The sequence below is a fragment of the Zosterops lateralis genome (genome assembly GCF_965231275.1).
Source record: "Zosterops lateralis genome assembly, chromosome: 12".
In the NCBI taxonomy this organism is placed as follows: domain Eukaryota; kingdom Metazoa; phylum Chordata; class Aves; order Passeriformes; family Zosteropidae; genus Zosterops; species Zosterops lateralis.
In genome coordinates, this window is record NC_139772.1 from 17,184,501 (window position 1) to 17,206,561 (window position 22,061).

The window sequence follows — 22,061 nt, forward strand, 5'->3', positions numbered from 1 at the left end:
GGTTTTAAAAAACAAACCCACAACACCCTAGTAACCACCACCATCCCCAAACCCCTAGAATTTTCTCTTCTCTCTAATTTTCTCATTGGAATAATAGAGATAATTACAGATGCTTTAGGTGATGTCAATGCAGATGCCTACTTAGCTTTGTTTACAGCTTTTATTCAAAAATATTTCACATTATTACTAAGGCAGGAATTAAAAAAGAATAAACAACAACAAAAAAAACCACAGTGAAAATGTAATTTAAATGTAGCAATACTTTTGAGAGTTACAGGAATAGCACTGAGCAGCTCATTCTGCCAAACTGAATGGCAAAATGTTGTGCACAAATTTAAGTAGCCTTATTACAGCACAGCACTTTCAGCACTTCACCTTGGAAAGTGAAGATTTAAGGTGAAGTTTCACATAAATATAGTAGTTCTGCCTCTTCTCAGCCATGTCAGCAGTGGAGAGCAGAAATGCAGCTGCAATTTTAAGCTGCACTTGCAACTTGAGGTTTAAGAACCCTTCAGCTTCACCTGAACAAATGAACCCATGCTAGAGCTGGCTCTTGTCGGCAGTGACCTGGCTTTACAAGAAAAGCTTTCCCACAGCCAAGGCTGTGCAGGACTGAGGGCTGTGCCACACACAGAGGCTGAGATGAGAGCAGGGTGTGAAGAGCGCACATAGCAAACATTCCCTATGCAAATCCTGGAGTTTTGCATTTTGCCCTGTGCTGTGTCCTGGCTTCTGTTCCATCAAGTCCGATGCAAAGGCTTCAGACTGAAGAAAGACAAAGGAAAAGACAGGCTGGGTTCTCACACTTTTCTTCAGGAAAAGATTGAAATTCAGTTTCATCCTTTGGCTAAGAGGGCTGGAATACCCATGACACTCTGTGACAGGAATATTTCAGCCATCTGAGTGTAGTGTTAGAACTGAAGTTTCTCTCAGTCTCTCTTTTGGAGATGTTTAATTCTATTTTCATTTGAATTAACAGTGCAAATTTAGTCTAGTTTACATACCTGGGTGGTTGCAGTGAATATGTGAGATGAAAGTTGAAGTTCAAGGAAGAATTTTTGTTTTGCCAAACAGGCTTCTGGCAGCCCTGCACATCCACCTTGATGAGAAATATCCCTTGAAAGAGGTGGAAACGAGACCAGGGCTCCTATATTCATTCTCAAGTGTCTTTTCAAATGAACTATATATGAAGCTATGTAGCAAATCAAAATCCTATTAAGAACTGAAATGACTGAAAAGATATGCTTTGTATGCTTGTTAAATGAAATAAAAAAACAACAAGCCATGAATATTACAAGTAAACACATGTTGTTATATTTTCATCCTCCATTAGATGTTTCTCCAAGTCCTTGCATTTGCTTACTTAAAACTGAATTGTTTATGTAGAGAGTCATGCATGGCTTTACATCAGGTTTCCTCTGTCATTTCACTGCTTGTGGGATAAAACCCAGAGGGATAAAATGGCAGCAGAGACAAATCTCTCAGGGTATCCACATATGAATACAGGCAGAACCCTTCTCTATTTCCCATGCAAACTGCTCAATGCCACCTTTGAATTCTGAAAGCCTCTTCTTCCACTTACACATACACTTACACACTTGTGCAGCAGCACAGGTGGGCTGTGACTTGTCCCCTTTCCCAAGCAGCAGTGGTGGAAAACATCGTGTGTGCATTGAGGGCAGGGAGTTGGGGGGCTGAGGACAACAGGAGTCTTGTGGCATCTTGCCTGCAGAAGATAACAAACCAATTTCATATTTGCAAGCTGAGAATTACAGGCTCAACCAGGAGTGATACAAGTATCAACTTTTAATTTGCTGTGCTTTCAGATTTTTTTTTTTATTTTTTTCTCTCACAGACAGAGACTTCTAGGCAAACACTTGAGGACATGTAAGAGAATTACACTTTTAATATTATAGTGCTCATTATTTAAATTAATGGCTGCAAGAAGTTGCTTGGAGACCATTTTTTAAACTTCCTGAAACGATCATCAATATTTGATGAGAGGAAGAACACTATCTCCTGGAGTAATGAATTGGTGTGTTATGAAACCCTGTATCCACATGGTTCTTGGGCAAAATTCCTTTGGCTTACACTGCTCCCAAAGGGGCTGGAGCCTCCATGGAGCTGGGCTTTCCACCTGCACAGTCCTGAGCTGCTGCTTGCTGGCTTCTACCTCTGCCACAACCTTCTGAAGGGGAAGTTGGGTTAAAACATCCCTTGAATTGAAATGTTGGCGTTGGGTGTGTAGACAAAGGGATTTATGTGCTCTGGAGTAACTTGGGCAGTGAGAGACTGAGCCACACACCTGAGGCACCAAGGTCTTGTGGGCTTCTGTGAGGCTGCCAGAGACAGGACAAAGATTTCCTCTGCTTGGAACACAGACAGAAACACCTCTGCAAACCAGTCCTGTAGCTTTGCATGTGGTGTTCTCCCAGTATGTACAGCTCTTACATTTGTAACCAGCTAAATCTAGATGGAATCATCAAAATATTGGAAATCATTAAGAACCTCAGTTGCAAGCTTGCAAGGACCAGGTTCCACTGCTCTAGTCACTCTTCAGTTGAGGGTTCTAAGTTTCTGGTGGTTGTTTTTTTTTTTTTTTTTTTTTTTTATTTTTTTATTTTTTTATTTTTTTTTATTTTATTTTATTTTATTTTAACTTTTCCTATTGTTCAGATGATCCTGTATGGAAATCTTCAGTGTCTCAGTCCTCCAGTATCTGCTAAGAGTTTCACTTTTGTCAGGTATCCACTGACTGCCTTACTGTCTATTCCCTTCTCTCCATTCTTTGTCATCTGTGGAACCAGCTTACTTAGTGCTCCTTCTCTGGTTTTCTTCCATTTACTATAATCCATAATTCATTTCCTAATTAAAAAAAAAATCCTTAAAGATCCATTAAATAATTTTATCAGTGGATTATGCAATAGGGCTGCCTTATACAAAACCTATAAAGAGAATAGCCGATTTCAGTGATCATGTGTGGAAATTCAGGCAGGAACCTGGGTCATAAAGTCTTCAGCTCTGACAGCCAAATTTTGTCTCTAAGGGATGGTGAAAAAGAAAAAGCGTTAACTATACATACCCATACCATTTGATCAAGAGAAATACTCATGTCCCAAATTTTCAGTCAAGGAAGGCAGTCAGGCTCTTTTTGGATTTGAGGTGGTATGTGGGCATTCAAAGTAGAGAACCTGGAAAATATCCAGATCAGAAGATTAATCAGTCCAGTTAAGTTGGGTATCAAAACTTGGTGCTACCCAGAATCTGTAACTGGTTTCAGAGTAAATCTGAGTACATTTTGTTATTTGCAGTGTTTTCTAATCATTCAGGATTTTTTGAAATGAACCTTCATTTTCAGTTAACCAGTTATATTTCACATGGCAAAAATAAGGCAAAATATTAATTAATCCTGCCCTATTTTAATAGCAAGATTTCTTTGTTTGGATGAAATGCACAAGGTAAAAGGCGTGAACTGAAACAAATACCTGAAAATCCTTGTAAGGATGATCTTTAATAGTTCTACAAGTTATTTTGAACTAATAAGTTATGGTTGGTGTTTTGCTACTGTGTTGGTCTCAGTGGACATAATTAATATGAGAAGTTGTTTTTTAATTTTAACAAGAATATTTTCTAGTGCCCCTGAAAATGAGGGCATTTTTTCTAATTAATAATTCTCTCTGTTTAAAAGAAATAATAGTCATTTATAATAATGGCCACATTCTTTGCATGACTGGAAGGCAGCTGCTGAGCATACTGTGAAGCTCTGTCTCCAAAACCCAATTCTGAATGAAATTCTAAGCTAGTATAAACAGGCAAAACTTCATGAAGTTGAGAGGACTTATGTTTAGCTGCTGCAGTCTGGAGATGGCCTTTATTATCATTTGAGACATTAAGCATAGCAGAAAGTCACTGACTTTCTTCTTCTGAAAAGCTTAGGAGCTTTTGGATGTGCTGTAAACAAGAATGGGCTAGATTGGCAATTTAATATTGTCTAATGGCACCATTTCACCCAAGGTGTGTCATTAAGCAACACAAAGAATTTTTGAGGCTGTGCGAGGAGCTCTGGAGTCATCGGTGCCTTTGTTGTGTGACATGGTGCAACTCATGTAGAGATTCATTTTGCTAATTATGTGGATAAAAAACTGTGGTGAGGGAAACAAAAGACTATTTCTCATTCAATTAAATCTATCATTAAAATGTTTTTTTCCAGGATTGTAGTTCTCTCAGCACTTTAGAAAGAACTGTTTGTTCTCGTTGGTGATTCCAAAAGACAAAAGCAAAACCTTGTCCATTAAAGAGGACCCCTGCCCCCTGCCCCATTCCCATCCCAGGGGGCAGATTTACACTGTCTGCAAATCAAGAATCAATAACTCCGTCATCCTCACTTGGTGAAGCTTTATTAGTCTTTCCAAAAATTGTTATTTTTGTGAGGAGGTAAAATATAAAGCAGTTGAAACATTTGGTGAGGAGGGAAAATTTTTGTCTTGCCCTGTACCAATACCTATTAAGAAAACCCGTATTACTAATTTTTTTGTCAAATTCCTTGATGCTGAATGTTCTCTGTTTTGAACATGCCTGAGGTGTTACAGGTGCTGCTCCTTCTAATGACTGTCTGAAGTTCTGCCACCACCCTGAGCTGGCAGAAATCTCGTGGCTGACTTGGCCAGGTTCACTCAGTCTCTTGAGGCTGTGCCTTCCCCAGGCTCCAGCCAGGGCTGGAAGAGCCCTGAGTGTCCTGGTGTCCTGGGTTGTAATGTAGAATGTACACAAGTATTTATTCTATCACCATCTTCTGTTGAAATGAACCATGAACTGTTAAAGCAGGTGGGGCAGTGTCTTCCCAGGCCCCTCCTTTGGGCTCTTCAGCTCATGGCCCATCAATGCCTGGCCCAGGACTCACAGGTAACTCCCTGCAGGAGTTATCTCTGTTTAATGGGCCATCAAGGAGCCACTGCAGGACTCCTCATCCCATTGTGAGATGCTCTGCCAAGGGGAGGAGCCAAGCATTCTCACCTGGATATAATCTGGGATTTGGGACAGTACAAGCAGCCCTGACCCACTGGATTCCCAGAGGACCAGAGCTACCAGACCTTTCTACAGGATCACTGCTTCAGGAAGACCATTTCATCTGGACTGCTCCCACCACCCTGCTCAGGTTGTGTTCTGACTCTGTCAGTGGTCCTTAGCGTTATTGCATTTCTTTTATTCTATTTTACTTTTTTCACCTTTCTTCTTATTAAATTGTATTTCTGACTTGGAGCCTCTCACTTGTTTTGCTTTCAAACCACAACACCTGGAAAGATTCTCCCTGTGACAGTGGCAGTCTGGAAGTGGCAGCTTCAGCAGAGCCTGTGGTTGAGTGGCTGGAGAGGTGTGAAAAGACAGATGTGTTGTGAGCAAGTCTCCCTGGGAACTCTCAGGTTCTAACTAACTTTATTCAGCCCCAGCAGCTCTCTTAGCCTCAGGCAGTGTCCCCTCTCATGCAGCAACAGGACACCATAAAGAGCCCGTGGCTGTCACTGGGAATAGGTGTGAATTCCATGGAATTGGCTATGTTCTAACATAACAGACTGGGACATGTTATTGCTGAGGGTTCTGCATTGACTGTCATGGATTTTTGATCAGTCCCCCAAATAAAAACAACAGAGAGATGAGAGGGGAGAACAAACCATGAAAAGCAGGTGAGTGTGACAGCAGCAAAAAGTAGTAAGACCTCTGCTGAGGTCTGAGCAATGAACTAGAGAAAACCCTCACTGAGGACCCTGCATGGGCTCACAGCTGAAAAATATTTACTGAGTGCGTTTAACCAAATGGATTTAAGTATACAGAATCCTTTTGCAAAATGTCTACAACTATTGGGTAAATTGAGTTCATTGTTTGTACGGTTGTCTCTGCAATCAAACTGTAATCATGTGTAAACTGTGAGCAACCATGTGCAGTTCATATGCAATTATTTACAAACTGGTTTTGTGAAATCCAATTGTATTACCAGTGGTAATGAACTTCAGTGTGTAATAGGTTTTTTTCAACATCTTTAAAATGCTTCAGTGCCTTTCTTCCTATTTTAAGCCCTTCTGAATTTAAAGGTAGATTAATATATACTACACATTTCAGGATTGCCTTTCATTTAGGGATGAAGTCCATGCCACAAAATGCAGTGCCTTGCCATAACCTGCTTTTGCCATGCATATTTGATCCCTCCAGCTCAAATCTGGGGTTGGGATTGTAATTCAGAGTAGCAACTCTGCAGGCTGATAAAACAGTGAGGAAAGTTTTAAGCTGTGCTACTTTGTTTTCAAGGCTGCTAAAGGTGTTTATTGTTTGTCTCCCTTCCAATCCATAAGCCTTTAAACCTTGAGCAGTAAGTCAGCATAGCTTTGCAGGTGGTGAGAAATGAATAGCATTAAAGCAATTTCTTTTAAAATAATTCCTCTTTCTACATTCTCTGGGAAGCAAGTCACAAAAACTTTGTGGAGTTGTGAAGCCACCTGAAAGTTTCACTTTTGAGAGGACCTCATTAGTCTCCTCTTTACTGCTTAAAGCATATAACTGTTTAAAGTTTTAATGCCATATCACCTGGGAAGTGTGTCTCCAGCCCATAAACACATCACAATGCTCTGTGATGGGGCTTCTTTTCCATAGTTTCCCCATGCCTCACAAAAAAAAGAGCAAAATTCACAGTCTGAGCCTCATGTCACAATATCGCAGTTTTCATTGACATTTTGTGTTCTGTGTCTCAGATTGTGGTAGGAAGGTGCTGGAGTCACAGTTTTTGGAGGGGATGATTCTAACAGGCATAAATCCTGAGAGTCCTTTAGACTCTGCCTTCTGTAAGCTGCTGAAGCCAGGCCAGTGAGCTTTTTCCCCTCCCTCAAAACCAACGTAGCAAACAGTCCAATGGAGGTGTAAAAAAATAAGCAGACTTTTGTCCCCATATTAACCAAACAGCTGTGGAGTTCTACAAAGAACTATTTTCCCTGTGCTAGGAATAGTCATCCCCACTAAGAGAGAGCTCTCAAAAGAGACCCTGGAACCTGGGGAAAAATATGCAAAAGCAGGGTCCGAGAGAACATTAGTAAATGTTACATGAGAAAAGGAAACCAAAGTCATCCTGATACTAAAATTCAGATTAGACAAAGCTGTGCCTCTTCTGAACTTCATAATTTAAACAGCAGTTGTTTCTTTCCTTTCATGAATATATAAAATTCATTCCCATTCTTACTCCCCAAAATTTTGTCTGATATGTCTTCAAAGAAAAATGTCACAGGACAACAGTCTGCTGCTAGGGGGAAAATGTCAAGGTGAAGCCTGGCCATGCATCATCCCTAAACGCTGAGGCACGAGGATTGCGAGGGGGAAGGTATTTATCATGTGCTATTGTTCTATTCCAATGACTCTATATTTCTGTAGTGCTGGGTGATGGATGCCTGCTGGGTGCAATCACTCAGAGTTTCAGAGGCTCACTGTGGTGTGGTTGAACGGTTGCAGCCCCATCACTGCAGCCACTGCTGCCCACTGCCCTGCCCACAGTGCCAGGGCAGGCACCCAGGATCTGCCAGTGACAGACAGCACAAAGGGGCTGGGTTATCCATCACCCTGCTGAGAGCTCTCCTAAAAGCTTATAACAAAGATTATTGGAGAACATGGATGGCTGTTGCTATAGGACACGAAAAGAACAACACTCACACAGTCAGGTTGTCAGGGTAAAAAGAAGGAAGTTTGTTTTTTGGCCTTGATTTATATAGATTTTGGACAATGACCAGGATTGGACAAAAGAGGTTGACACCTCTCCAACCACAGTCCATCTGGAAGTCCATCAATTGTCCCTCCTCAAGAGAGGAACAACAAGCAAGAAAAACAGTTTACAAAACATTACTTTTGTTTACATGAAAATCTGTGAGAAACTCCACTACAAACGTGCAAACATCAGAAGGCTGCAAAAGGTCAGAGTGACAGTCACCTTTCTGTGAAACACAGAAAACAAATATACAGGGAGTGACTACAGTGGGGAGCTGGAGCTTCCTTTGAGGAACTGGGAGGTGAGTCCTGAGTTCATCATCTGCCAGAGGTTGTGTTCCAGCCCTGCCTCTGCTCTGAGCAGCACACACAGAGCAGTTGTGGTCCCTCAGTGACACCAGCAGAGCCGTGTGACACAGACAAACAGCACTTGTCACAGTTGTGTCCAGGATCACTTCACCCGTGTTTTGGGGGAATTTTTATTTGTTTTGTTTCAACCCTGCTTTGACAGAAATGGAGGTAGAACTAAAACTGACCCACTTATCCCTTTCAGGAGCCTCTGGTAGGCAGAGAATGTTGGTGTGAACTCCCAGTCAGTCTGTAAAATCTCAGTGACATCAAAAAGGGCAGTCATGCAAATAGCACAAGAAGCTACTTATATAAATAAGATTTCTTTCATTAGAAAGTAGAAAAAAACTCCAGCAGAACTTGTAGAAACCTCATTTTTTAAAAGTTTTTTTTAAATGAACAAACATGATGAAGAGACCTGATTTGTTTGTGTGAATACTGATTATTTGTCTGTGTGAGAACATTTATTCTTGTCTTTGAGTGCTTACTAGTCCCAGAATCATTTGCAAACTAGATTTTTTACTACAATTTTATTATGTTTCTGCTAGTACCATAACCTTGGAAACAAAATATTTTTATTTTAGATACTCACTGATATTAATGACTTAACATTGATGTTAAATAATATCAAAATTTCATAATACACAGGTATTTTCCATGAATAAATGGGAGACTTTTAAAGTATGATTAAAATGCTTTCAGTTATACTGGAATCAACTACACGCACTTGTGGAAATATCTGCACTTTGTTTTTATTCACTGAGGTACAACTGTCCCTAATATAGATTTTTTTACAGCATTGGGTACTTTGCTGTGGGAAATCTTGACTAGTTTTTTACCTTTCCAAGGCACAGTTGATTGAGGTTTGGGAGTTCAGATAAAAATGCTTTGAGCACAATTTTGGGGGATGGTGGGAGTATCACTGAGCAGAAATTGTGTATGAAATAGAGCACAGCTGAGAGTGAATCTGAATGAGATTTCATTCCTTCCCTCATCCCTACATCAGCTCCAGTGGGTTTTTACTCTGAGACACATTGTAATTGCTAATTGTTCCTTGTCTTGGGTTGCAAGGCAAGATGTATTCTATTCCCCATCTATTGAAACCAGCTGGGGAGGTGTTTCTTCTTTTATCTCTTGGCTCTGGAGTGGGGAGAGGTTGGGTGCCTTCTCTTAATGGGCAGTTAAAACCAGGTGGGGCAGTGCTCTTTGTCCCTTCCCTGAGCCGTCCTCCCTCCAGGGGATCTCTGCTGTCCATGGGCCATCCAGGCTCACTGCAGGGCTGATCCAATTCCATCAGCCCATGGGGAGATGCTCCACCCAGGGGGAGGAGCCCAGCATTCCCACCTGGATCAAACGTGGCATTGAGAACAGCAGCACAGCCTGTTTGCACTGGATTCCCAGAGGGAGACCAGACCCAGCTCAGCACCACTGGACCCTTCTACAGGATCATCTCTGCTCCACCAGAACCACATCTGTCACTGCAGGAGGACTGGACTGGACTGACACCAACACCCTGACCAACAGGGTGTCAGGTGGTGTTCTGACTCTGTCAGTGTTTTCTTTTTTTGTTTGTTTGTTTGTTTGTTTGTTTTTTGTGAACTACTACATTTTTAATATTCCTAGTAAAGAACTGTTATTCCTATTCTCATATCTTTGCCTGAAAGCCCTTTCATTTCACAATTATAATAATTCAGAGAGAGGGAGTTTACATTCTCCATTCCATGGGGGGGCTCTGGCTTTTCCCTGGCAGACACCTGTCTGTCCAAACTAAGACATTCCCCCATCTCAGAGCAGTTCCTGCTCCACTGAGCACTGCAGATGTGGCTCTGAGGCACTGCCTGGATGGACAATTTGCTGAGCACTGGGGACGCATCCACAGCCTCCCTCTCCCAGACTGCAAGGAGTGCCTTCCTGCTGTGTCTGCAGAGTATTTTAGCTGCCACATATTGTTCTCCTGGCAAACAATCACGGCAAAAAATAACTGCAGAGAGATTTTCAGGGAGCTTTCCTGTGGTTCCCCAAGCCCACTTAGCAAGGAGCACATGGGAAGGTGAAATGTTTCTTTGTCTTTATTGCCCTCAATGTTGTTCAAGTCAGGACCAGCTACGTTTTTGCCTTGTGTAAAATACGTGCACTGACTACCAGAAAACTGAAATGGGCGTATTTCATTTCATTTAGAAGTGACCTTGTGAGAGAGGCCTTGAAATCTATCAAAATATGCATTTCTATCATCCTTAAGAGATACTGCTTTTAAGTAATTTGATTGCAATGGAGATAATAGGAAAATTATTTGAATCTTTGCTTTTGCAGGGGTATTTTTGACTATCATTCTGCCTTTCTACATCAAGAACTCATTCAAAAGAAATATGTGGAATAGATTGTTCAGGAAACACGGTCAGTTTGTTTTATATCAACAACATATTCAGGCAGCTAAGCTGATATGGCTTCTGTAATACTGCTCCTTTTGTCCCAGTGCAAAGAAGGGCAATTTAAGGTAGGGGTTTTATTATAAGGAGTAGCTTTTTATTATTGTCATGAACATTCTTCCTTTACAAATTTGGAAAACATTTCCAAACATTTATTCTATCTTTTAATGACATAAATCAGCTAGTAATCATGATAAACTAAGAATTTGGTTTGGAATTTCAGGCTAGATTGACAATATGATGACTCAAAAACTCCAAATGGAAATCCTGTAAATACTCACTTGGACTTCCAAAAAGTTTGATGTGTTCTCTTTTTACAAGTTAAATTCAGCAGCAAAGAATCATCTGTCTCTGAGACTCTTGTTTTACGTGGGATCAAGCTCCTTCTGTCCTGCTGTACTGAGCAGACTAAATTGTAGATAAAACACAGCCTCACCCTTGAACTCCCATCATTGTAATCAGGTGAACTCCCAGTCTTTGGAATCAGATAAATTGGAAGAACTTTTGGTTCAGGACTAGATCTCAGTTAGATGGGTGAATCAGAGTTCTGGAAACCAGGACTGTCCTTTTGGCTGCAGGCCACATTTCTAGATTAAGAAATAATGAAATGTGTCACTTGATTCTGCCAGAATATTTCAGAGAAGCTTTGGGTGCAAATTCACATCCTTGGTGTTTGTTTCTGATTTGTAAGTGGAAGGTTTAAAGAGTCAGAAATCAAATGAGATTCTGGTCCTCGGGTCAGGCTGAAGATTTCAGTGAGATACATTACATAGCTTCATATTTTTCATCTGTTTTATTCATGTCTCATGAAGAGATGTTGAACTTCTAACTTTCTGAAAGAAGGGTATTCTTGTCCTCTTTGCTTCCCTATATCTTTGCACAACACATTTTCAGTCCCACTGGGCTGGCACCAATTGCAAGAATATGTTACTTACATTCGGTTTTTTGTTTTACCACACGTTCTCTAAGGAATTTTCAAGCTTGCAAGACTATGAAACTATAAAAATGAAAAATATTGGGGAGTTTTAGGCTGTATCAAAGGTACTTTTCATGGCTTATGCTCTCTGAGAGTCATGCACAATCAGGTTTCAGACAGTGCTCAAATATATCTGGAGTTGGTATTATACCACTGACTCCATTATCAGCTGTTGCAGTCCCAGGGTGCCAAAAGGAGGCCACATCTTTTTGCTCATACAGACATCTAAAAATGTTGGCTATTGTGGGATTTCATTCAATTCACACCACGGAAGAACAGGCAGCCTGGAAAAATAGATTTGTTTTGTCCATTGGTGAGTTACAATTTTGTCGATTTTTCTGGGAACTCTTGACCCACTGTTCCTGCTCCTCTTGCCAAAAGAGGATGAGTGCTCTGGTGTTGGCATTTGCTGGACCATTACATCAGAAGCCAGGAGAAGTGTGGGGAATAGTAAAACTTGCTTTCTCAGTGGAACAGAGTTGATAATTCAGACCAGAGTTACCAGTCTCAGGAGCTGTTTTTTGGGGGGCAAGGCCACATTTGTGTTGTTGCAGTGAAAGGGGTGAGACTCTCCTTTCTCCAGAGGGATGTTCACCAGAGCAAGGTCTGACCCTCAGGATCTGAGCTGTCTGCTTGGGGAGCACATTTAGGTGCCCAAAGAGAGGCACTGCTTTTCTCCTGAGTCCCCATTCCCACCTATTTCTCCCCACAGGAGATCCCAGAGCCCAAAGCTGAGGTGAGAAGGGACCTCTGGAGGTCTTCTTGTCCCACCCCACTGCTCAAGAAGGGTCACCAGGATCTGATAACCTTTCAATATCTCCAAGCATGGAGACTCCACAACCTTTCTGGGCAACCTGCACCAGTGCTCTGTCATCTTCACAGTAAATGGTGGTTTTTGATGTTCTGGGAGAACCTCCTGTGTGACAGCCTGTACCCACGGCCCTGTCACTGAGCACCTCTGGGAAGGTCCTGGCCCATCCTCTGTACCCCCTCCCTTTAGATCTTTATGGACATTGAAGAGCTCTCCCAGCCTTTCCGGGTATGAGACAGGCTCCAGTCTCTCAGTCACCTCTGCCTCTCCACTGGGCTCTCTCCAGGAGCTCTGTCTCTTTCTTCACTGCAGAACGCAGTGTTAGATACTGATTTCCATGTTTAATTCTCATTTTTAGCATTTCTATGAACACTTTTTTCCCCCCTCAGGTGCACATACACATATTGTTTCTAGGAAAAAATCTAAATATCCACATAGAAAATGGTCACAGCCACAAGGCTGCCAGAGCTCCAGGAGTGTTGGGACAACACTCTTAGACATGGGTTGGGATTGTTGGGGTGTCCTGGGCAGGGACAGGAGCTGGACTGGCTGGTCCTTGGGAGTCCCTTCCAGCTCTGGATATTCTCTGATCCCATGAAATGAAAAACAGTTTATATAATGGCAAACATCCAAAATTTACAAAACCTGTGCCCCTGTTAGAATGGAATTTTGGAAATTTAACAAGCATTGGATGTTATAGCAGATCAGTTTGAATCAATGAAAAAAAAGTAGCATTTTTCTAGGCACATGGATGGAACAGAACAACCTATCTCCAGCTTCTTGGTCTGAGTACAGGAATGCCTTTTCCATCTGATAGGAATTCTTTGAACACTTGTTCTGACTTTGGGGAAAAAATCCTCTTTAGACTCTTCAGTGGTATCTTCAACAATGAATAATTAATTTTTCTGAGTGAAAAAAATCATTGTAATGGAATTGACCTTTCCCTATAGCAATAGGTTCAATCACTTCCATCTGTCACAAGTTCTTTGCAGGATTTTAATTAATGGTGAAAAATGTTTTCTCCCCATGTCAGTGTGTTGATTAGAATCCCAAACACCTGAGTGCTTCATAAGAATTTGGCAATAAAATTGGAAAAAAAAAAAAAAGGGAAAAAACCACCAAACCTTCTGAGATCAGGACAGATGTCCTGGGGAAAAATCTGGAAAGCTGTAGAACCTCTATCTTCTCCCAGTTGGTCTTGAAGCCAGAAAATAATGACAAGTAATCAGTCTTCTCCAGCAGGCTGGGAACTGATGAATCCAGCTTTCCAAAGAGCAGCTTTGCAGCAACATGGCCACATCCTTTCAGAGAGCTGTGTGAACTACATCTATATGAAAATGTCTTTTATTTTGGCCACCCACATCCTAAAACTGATGATGTTAACGGGAGTAGTGACTGGGCTGCTGCCACAGAGCTGCAGTGAGGTCTGGCTCCCCCAGTCAGCTGCACAGACCCTTCCTGGGTCTTGCTGCCTTGTCAGCAGTGCCTGGAGGGCAGGCACACACCCAGGGGTAGCTCACCCCTTCCTCTGGGGCAGCACAGCAGCTCTGCAGCAGCCCAGAGTGTCTGGGGCACAGGGAGTGAGCCTGGGGGTCACTGCACACCCAGGGCTCACTGCACACCCAGGGTGTCACTGTCACCCTGCAGGGTTGGGCGGGCACCTCAGGGCAGCAGGAATTTGTAACGCTCCCAGGGCTGCACGTTTTGCTGTCCCCTCAAAAACTCCAGGCAAGGACATTCCCTCGTGGGCTCTGTGAGTGTGCTGTGTCACTGTGTGGATGTGCATGTGGCATGTCCCTGCCATGGGTGGACATTCCCTCATGGGCTCTGGGAATGTGCCATGTCACTGTGTGTGTGTGCCATGTCCCTGCCATGGGTGCTGCAGTGGGAATGCCACAGAGCTGCCTCCAGTGCATATTGACATTAAATGGGAAATGCAATCCCTCCCTTGCTCGCATTGCTGTTCCTTTAGAGCAAACCAGAATGACTTATGGCTGTTTTAATATAAATGTTGCTACCCAGCTTGCTGGTACTTCATTATCTTTGCATTTAAGCTAAGATTACTTAAATTTTCCCTGCTGCTTACAGAGGTGAGGGCACACAGAGGTTCTACAGAAGCCATGGGCACAAGCCCAGCTGGATTTGCAGCTGCAGCCCTGCAGTGCTGCTGTCCCTGCAGTGAGGCTGAACCTGCAGTGTGGGTGGCCCTGCAATGCTTCTGTCCATGCAGTGTCCCTGTAGTGTCCGTGCAGTGTCTGTGCAGTGTCCCTGCAGTGCTTCTGTCCATGCAGTATCCATGCAGCGTCCATGCAGTGTCCATGCATTGTCCCTGCGGTGTCCATGCAGTGTCCATGCACTGTCCCTGCAGTGTCCCTGTAGTGTCCATGCAGTGTCCCTGCAGTGCTTCTGTCCATGCAGTATCCATGCAGCGTCCATGCAGTGTCCATGCATTGTCCCTGCGGTGTCCATGCAGTGTCCATGCACTGTCCCTGCAGTGTCCCTGCAGCACTGCAGGCATCCTGGCTGCGCTGTCCCTGGTAAGGCACAGCAGGGACAGGGCTCTCTGCTTTCAGGGGTTTTTGGGGGTGCTCTGCTCCCCCCTTCCCCTGCTCCAGGCTCTGTGCTCCCTGCAGGCAGCCCCAGCAGGCCCAGGCCCAGCTCTGAGGACTGCCTGAGCTTGGCTTGCTGAAGCTGAGCTGGGGCTGTAACAAGGCAGTGAGGAGGGTTTAGCTCAGACCCAATTTTAGCTCTTGAGCAAATAGCAGCAGGGCTGCCAGCCTTCATTACATCCACAGACAGATGGTCTGGACTGAGAGACCAGCAATTAATGTACAATGTGTTCTTTGTTGGCACTTACCACAAAGATATTTTTTGTGTGTAAAAACTGTCTCATTCTTAAAATTTATTTTGTTTTGTGACTCTAGTGCCTATATGGAGCTGGAGGGAAATAATAATTCCATGTAGGCATTAAGTGGAGAAGTTGTTCTCTTTCACTCAACTTTCATTCAGTATTCAAATTACTGAACATAATTTTTATTTTTTAAATACTCCTTGTTATCTAAGTCAATTCCCCCTAATGTATTTTCTGCATTAAAATGAGCTGTTTGCCCCTTAGTATCCCTGTTAAATTGGGAATTTTATAATTTCCATGAGGATCTCTTGCAAGGGGAGGAGAAATTGAAGTCATTGGAGTTTATGCATGCATTGGGTCCAGATGTTTGCTTGGGTGAGAATCACTGAAGTTTTGCAACCTGACATCTTTACTCATTACTTTTTTACATTATCTTTATTCTCCAGCTTATTATCAGACCCTTAATTCATTCCCTAAATAGAATCCACATGGAATGAGCCAGATGCATTCCTCAAAGCCATTCCTGGCTCCCTGACTATTCCTCAACTATTTTGTATCCTGAATCCCCCTTTGGTTAGAGCTCTATATTTCCAGATATCATTCCCAAGCTTGCAAATCAGAGTCCACCAACTTTCCAGGATTCCTGTTAAAGCCAGGATGCCTGTGGAGGTGAGCCAGCACGTGGCTGGCTGCTGCTTTTTTTGCCAGATTCAAGCTATAATTTGAAGCAGAGGTGATGATCTGAGAAACCAGAGTCGTTTTAATGCCTCATTTACTTGATCCTATCAATTCTTTCAATGAAGTTGGAAGGGGTTTTTAGCTCTGTCTTTGAGGTATTTGGGAACTTATTTGATCAGGATGGAAAGCCTCAGATGCTGAGGACATAAATATGTGATCATGTAATCAGAGTCTGCATCATGGGCAAGAGATGAGATAATGTTCTGGGATTAACTTTCTGAGGTGTCTCCCTCCAATCTTTTTTTGGTCTTGTTTCACTTTTAAAATTGAATTTTATTTATGCAGTAGAGGAGGCCAGGCAGATTAAAGTTGGAACTGTAATTATGAACTGTTATAGGTAAAAATCCAGCTTTCCATTCAAGAAGGCAATTTTTCTTAGGAAGATTCTTTAACATCAGAGAGCAATGCTGTTTATTTACAACCACACTTATTTACACTGGATTTTGTAGGAAAAGAGCACTGTTAATACCATTAGGAATGACTCTCTTTTAAACATTTGTGGTGCAGCGTAACAACATTTATAGATGTTGTTACACAGGGAATGTTTTTTCCTAGTATTACACATTTTCTCCACCTCAGTTCCTCACTATCAATCTATGGCTGATGTTTCTAAACTCCAGATTGTTGTGTAATAAGGAGAAATAAGCACTCATTGTTGGCAGATGCTGCTAATGTGGCTTTTCCTGACATTGCTTGTGTCTTCTCAGACTGAGTGTATGTGTCTGTCTATTTTTTGTAGAGTTTTTGTTTGAGTTTTTGCTTAGGTTTGATTGGGGGAGGAGGTTGTTTGAGGTTTTTTTGTTTTTTTTTTTAAACAATATCTCAGTAATTTCCCAGCTGTTCCTACATATTCTTTAGAAACAGATCTGTGCCTGAGTGATAGACATACCCTGCTATAGTGGTGCTCCTCAGCTCGTGTCACATTGCTTATTGTCTCATGGAAGAGATGCTGTTTGTGTCTAGGAACTGTTTCTTACAATTTAATGTTTTTGTCTCCCCTCCAGCCCTTTTCCTAGAATTGCTTCATTCACAACTGCAACTCTTAAGCTTCTTAGAAAGCATTTAAATTTGAGTAATGCAATTTCCCAGTTTCCCTCCCTCGCTTTCCTGTTTTGTGGCAGCCTGAAATAAAAGCAACAGGATGTGAATTACCTGAGTGTAGGGCTCTGTTTCACCCAGGAGTGCATTCCCTTCATCCCTCCCCTGGAGGCACAAGGAACAGCCACAGAGCAGTGCCTTGGTCCTTGGGATGGTGCTGATCCTGAAAATCCAATACCCTGGGAGCTCTAATCAATTGATCGGTCCTGCAGCTGCCTTGCATATTGAGCAAAATACATTTTCTACACTTTGGACATGGAGAAAAGAGGATATAAAGGAGGTGTAGCCTCATAAATCAATCCAACCAAGCCATCCTGACAGACACCTCACTGAAAGAAAATATTTGTCTCTACTTCTCTTCTACATCATGAGACTCTTTATAGTTCTGTGCTGGCTTAAAATATAACTTCAGGACCTTGGAAATTCATGGTGGTCTGCAGGGAAGCCCTCCAGGACTGAGATTATCTGTGAAGCCTCCAAGGCACCTGTTGTGTGTCCCACACATGGAATAGGAAATACCTGGCCTGGGACTGAGCTGATTGGGGAGATATCTGTATATGAGCAGTAGCTCCATTTTAAAGTACTTCCCTTCATTCCAGACTCCAAAGGCCATGAAAATATTAATTTATCAATTATACTGTACAACTTTCTAGATTATTTGGTAGAGGAACAGTTTTCAGTACAGAATCAGCCCTTAGCTGCCCTTTTAGAGATGGGCAGTAAGAAACGCAATGTGAACCACCCTTTCCTCCCCCACAGTAATTACTTCAGTAATGCCTGAAGTAATGCACTTCAGGCATTACTCTGTCTTCAGCTTTTGGATCTTTAGCCCACTCTGCTCATGGAGGTTGAGGCTGAAACACAGTTTGCAGTGTTTAAAATTCCTGGATTTAGTTAATAAAAAGGAGTTAGGGATTGTCATTGGAGTAGTTTATTCACAAAGCCCCAGAACACAGTGCTGATGGAGAGACTTTCCACCTGATCCCCTTGGCAGGAGAGGGACATTCCCCATGTCACAGATCCCTGTCAGGTCTGCAGCAACGTGCAGAGCCTGATTTGGGTAGACATGATGGGAAAAGCCAAGCTGGGAATGTCTGTGAGCACTTAGTGGTTTGTACATATGTCAAACCACATTGTTAATGTGGGATGAAGAGGATAGGGACTTGCAGGTTAAACTGCTCTTTTTCCCAAGTCTAGTGGGCTTTCTGCCTGCTCTCACTGGACAGTGAAATAAGCTGGAAATATGTGGGTTCTGCTCAGTGGCCACACTTGTCCTTCTCAGGCTGTTTGCAGTTTCTATTTGTTTTTACTCATGTTAGTTACTGATCATCTCTGGTTACCTGTTGGGTTCCTCCAGCACCACCCGACAAAATTCAAACCCACACTGGCTTAATGATTTCATTTAGAACTCAAACCCTCTTTTCATGCCTAGGGCAGTCAGCAAAGGACTAAGATCTCTGGATTATCTGTGTGACTGAGAATCACTTTCTCATTACAGACTAATTTACTGTGCTGGAATCTCAGCACACTCTGTTTTACTACCACTGCTTTTTGGAGCAGTTGGCAGGAGCATTAACTCAGCTGTTGCCACTTGGAGTGTTTGTCTCATTGATAAAGGCAGGAATTCAGAGCTGGGAGCAGGGTTCAGTTCTGGGATGCTGCTGCAGCACAAGGATCTCAGGATCCCTCTGTGTGTTTGCACTGTCTGCAGAAATGTTCTGCTGAAGGTCTTACAGGGGAGAGTGGTAGCACAAACAGCTGAACCTGATGGGTTTTGTGACACTCATGGACCACCCCTGAAACAACCTTATTTTGAAATTCTCAATATTTAGCATTAAGTTTTGGGATAGGCTTTTTAATTTTTTAACTTCAGAGGCTGCTGCATAAATAAATAAAATTGACTTTTTGAAATGTTTTGTATCATTATTGAAACATCAGGCAGGGGTTGTGGTTGGCCTAGGGAATGGCTTTTTTCTCAGTTTGGAAGCTGTTGCCAAAAGAGCTGCAGTGACTTTTAGGTTACTATGACTCTGCTTGTTTGGAAAAAAAAAGATATTAAAATAAAATTTGATGTAAAGCAAAGCTTTTCAGGCACAACTCAGCTCCATTTGATTTTGCATGAAAAATGTGGTGAGGCTGCCTTAGCCCCCATGTGCTGGAATTCTGGAAACTGAGGATTTCAGGCTTTCTGTGCTAAGACACTGACCCTCAAGCAAGGGCCAGTAAATGTAGTCCTTCTCCAGGACTACATTTGACTTGAGGTCATGGAACAGGCTTCCAAAGCTGACTGGTGGCACTGGGGCTTGTGGGTATGTAGTTTGAGTGGAATTGTGTGATATCACAGGGTGAAAAGTTGGGGTTTGGGATTTTAGTATATAGTGGCGTATATGGGGCAAGATGGAGACTTTTAGGGTTGAGGTTAGTTGTTCTTCTTTCACCTTCTTCTTCATGAGTTTGGGTGGTTTTCTGTAATTGGTTAATAAAGTCTGCATTGCAGACTTCAAGTGGTTAGTTATTCGGTTTAAAGTGAAAATAATTTAGGTGTCATTTCACAATTGGATGGATTGTCCTCGAAACCCCCTTGTAGAGGCAGAGAGGTGCTCCATTTTGCACCCTTGTGTAGCCCTGGTTCATGCCTGAGATGTTTTTGGTTTTCTGAAATTCTTTTCCCATGGAATTTTCTGTAAACAAGAGAAGTGTTTTTGTAATTGTACCTATGTTTACATTCCCTAGGAGGAGCTTCTTCTTGATGTCCCTCTGGCCTGACCAATGTGATTGAACAGGTTTGTCTTTGTTTCACCAATTCAATTGGTCTGTGTAGAGTAGTATCAAAAAGGAGACACATCCCAAAAATAAAGAAGTAATTTTCAGCCTTCTGAAGTCAGTCTTGTGTCATTGTGGTGTACAACAGCATCACCCCTGTGAATAAAGCAGAGCTCACGGCTTGTGAGACTGTAACATAGACAGGAATTAATAAACACCGAGTCCCAACATGAACTTTGTCTCTCGTGCTGTTAAACCCAACCTTGGCAGAAAGAAAAGCCAGAACCATCACACCCATGGAAGTGGGAAAATGCAAAGCACACTCAGGCACCTGTCTGGCTGCAGTTTGGTTTTTGCAGGGTGGGTGGTGAGGAGGGGGAAGAGATTCCCCACTCCCTGCTGTGCTGCTCAGGGCCCAAGTAAAGAATGAAATAAAGAATGAAATCCCCACAGTTCAGTAATAAAGTATTTGCTTTCCTCCAAGGTGGTTTAGGTGTTTGGGGACTGCAAACCAAAGTTATAATTCTCTTCTCTCACTTCTTTGGCTAAAGTATAGAATTTTGGTAATAAGATCTATTTTTTTTAAAGATAATTCCAACCTGAACTTGTCCAAGGAAGAAACAAAGCCTTGGAAGAATTTCCTGTGTCTCTTTTGCAGTTTATCTTTGCAATGTTCCCTCTCCCAAGGGCAAAGCTGGAGTGGGTGCAAAGGAAGGAGAGGGGAGGGAGAAGTGTCCTGCAGAGCTGGGCCAAGGGCTGGAGTATGAGAGGGAGAGGAGCTGGGGGCCTGGAATAAACATTTTTTGTTTATTTTTAAATATATTTTAAATATTTATATATTTATATTTATATATATTTTATACATACATACATACATACATACATATTTATTTATTTATTTGCTTGTAAAAAAAGTTTGGAAGGTGACTCCCTTTTGTCCAGGGTGTAGCAGTGTGACAGAGAGTTTTCAGACACCTTTTGGAGCCTCACTGTGTGCAGGGCTTGTCTGGCTGCCCTGAAGAGCTCCACGGTGTTCTGGTGTTGGATCTCATCACCAATAACGAGAGGTTTTTATTTCATTCTCAGCCTCAGTGAAGGCAGAGATATAAAAGATGGTAAAACTCACACCCCAACAACAGAAGCCAAAGTTCTCTTTGTTCCAAGGCCTTGTAAAAGTTTTTTTAGCCAATAGGCCAATGCTAAAAGCTCACAAGCCTCTACTTAAGCCAATCAATAAAGACCACACATACTCCTTACAGCAGACAGTAGTTTCTTATTTTATATATTTTTGCAGCTCAGAAACTTTCTATGCTCCAAATATTTCAAGGCCTAAAATTCAACTCTGTTTCAAACCTCTGTCTGTGTAAGCTTATTGCAATGCTGCGAGAATTTTTCCTCTGCTTTTTCAGTTCCCACAATTCCCCTCTCGGTACGACTAAAAAAAAACACCTTCTATTGGTCTCTCTTGTAAATTATTAACTACATTGTGTTGCATAGTTCTACCATAGTGCATCTTTTCCCATCTAATCAAACATTCCTACAAGTTTTCCACACAAAGTTACGTTGCCAGTTCCAGCAGCCTGGTGTGGTTCTCTGAGCCTCCTGAGCTGATCACCCCTGAACCCAAATGGCAGCTTGGAGGGGGGGATTGTTGTGATTTATTGAGTTAAAGACAAAAAACCCTCACCCTCAAAACATGGTAGCTCTGAGAAAAAAATATATTTTTGGAGAGAGAAGTAATCCACATTTTTAGTAACACTGTACTGAATTTTTTAGTGTTGCAAACATTAATAAATATCCTCAGAACTTTAAGATTGTTACAAGCTTGGCCACTTAAAAGAGGTTGAAATTTTTAACAATGTCTTAAAATGCCTGGTCATCAACAAGATAAAGGGCATATCAAACAGGATTTAATGCTTCTGAAATGTCAAATAACACTGATGCCTTAAAACAATACGACTGTTTTAATTTCTGTGGCATTTTAAAGAAGTTAACTTTGCAATTTTATTGCAGGATGTAATGTGCAATTGTTAAAACATCATCAAACTGATCGCTTTATTTGATTTAAAATGTCATATTCAGTACGGTGCTTTTCACTCATTAACATTAAACTTGGGGAGCCATATGTTAAAACAATCTTGTCTATTGAATGAGCACACTCAGTTAAATAATATGAGCAGAAAAAATGTGAGACTTTTTACTAAGCACTTTTATCCCCATTTTTAAAATCCTCTAGAATTCATTAGGGCAGACCTAATCCTGCAAATGGTAAATCATTCTATTTATAGATTGCATGGCATTTTGATATTAAAA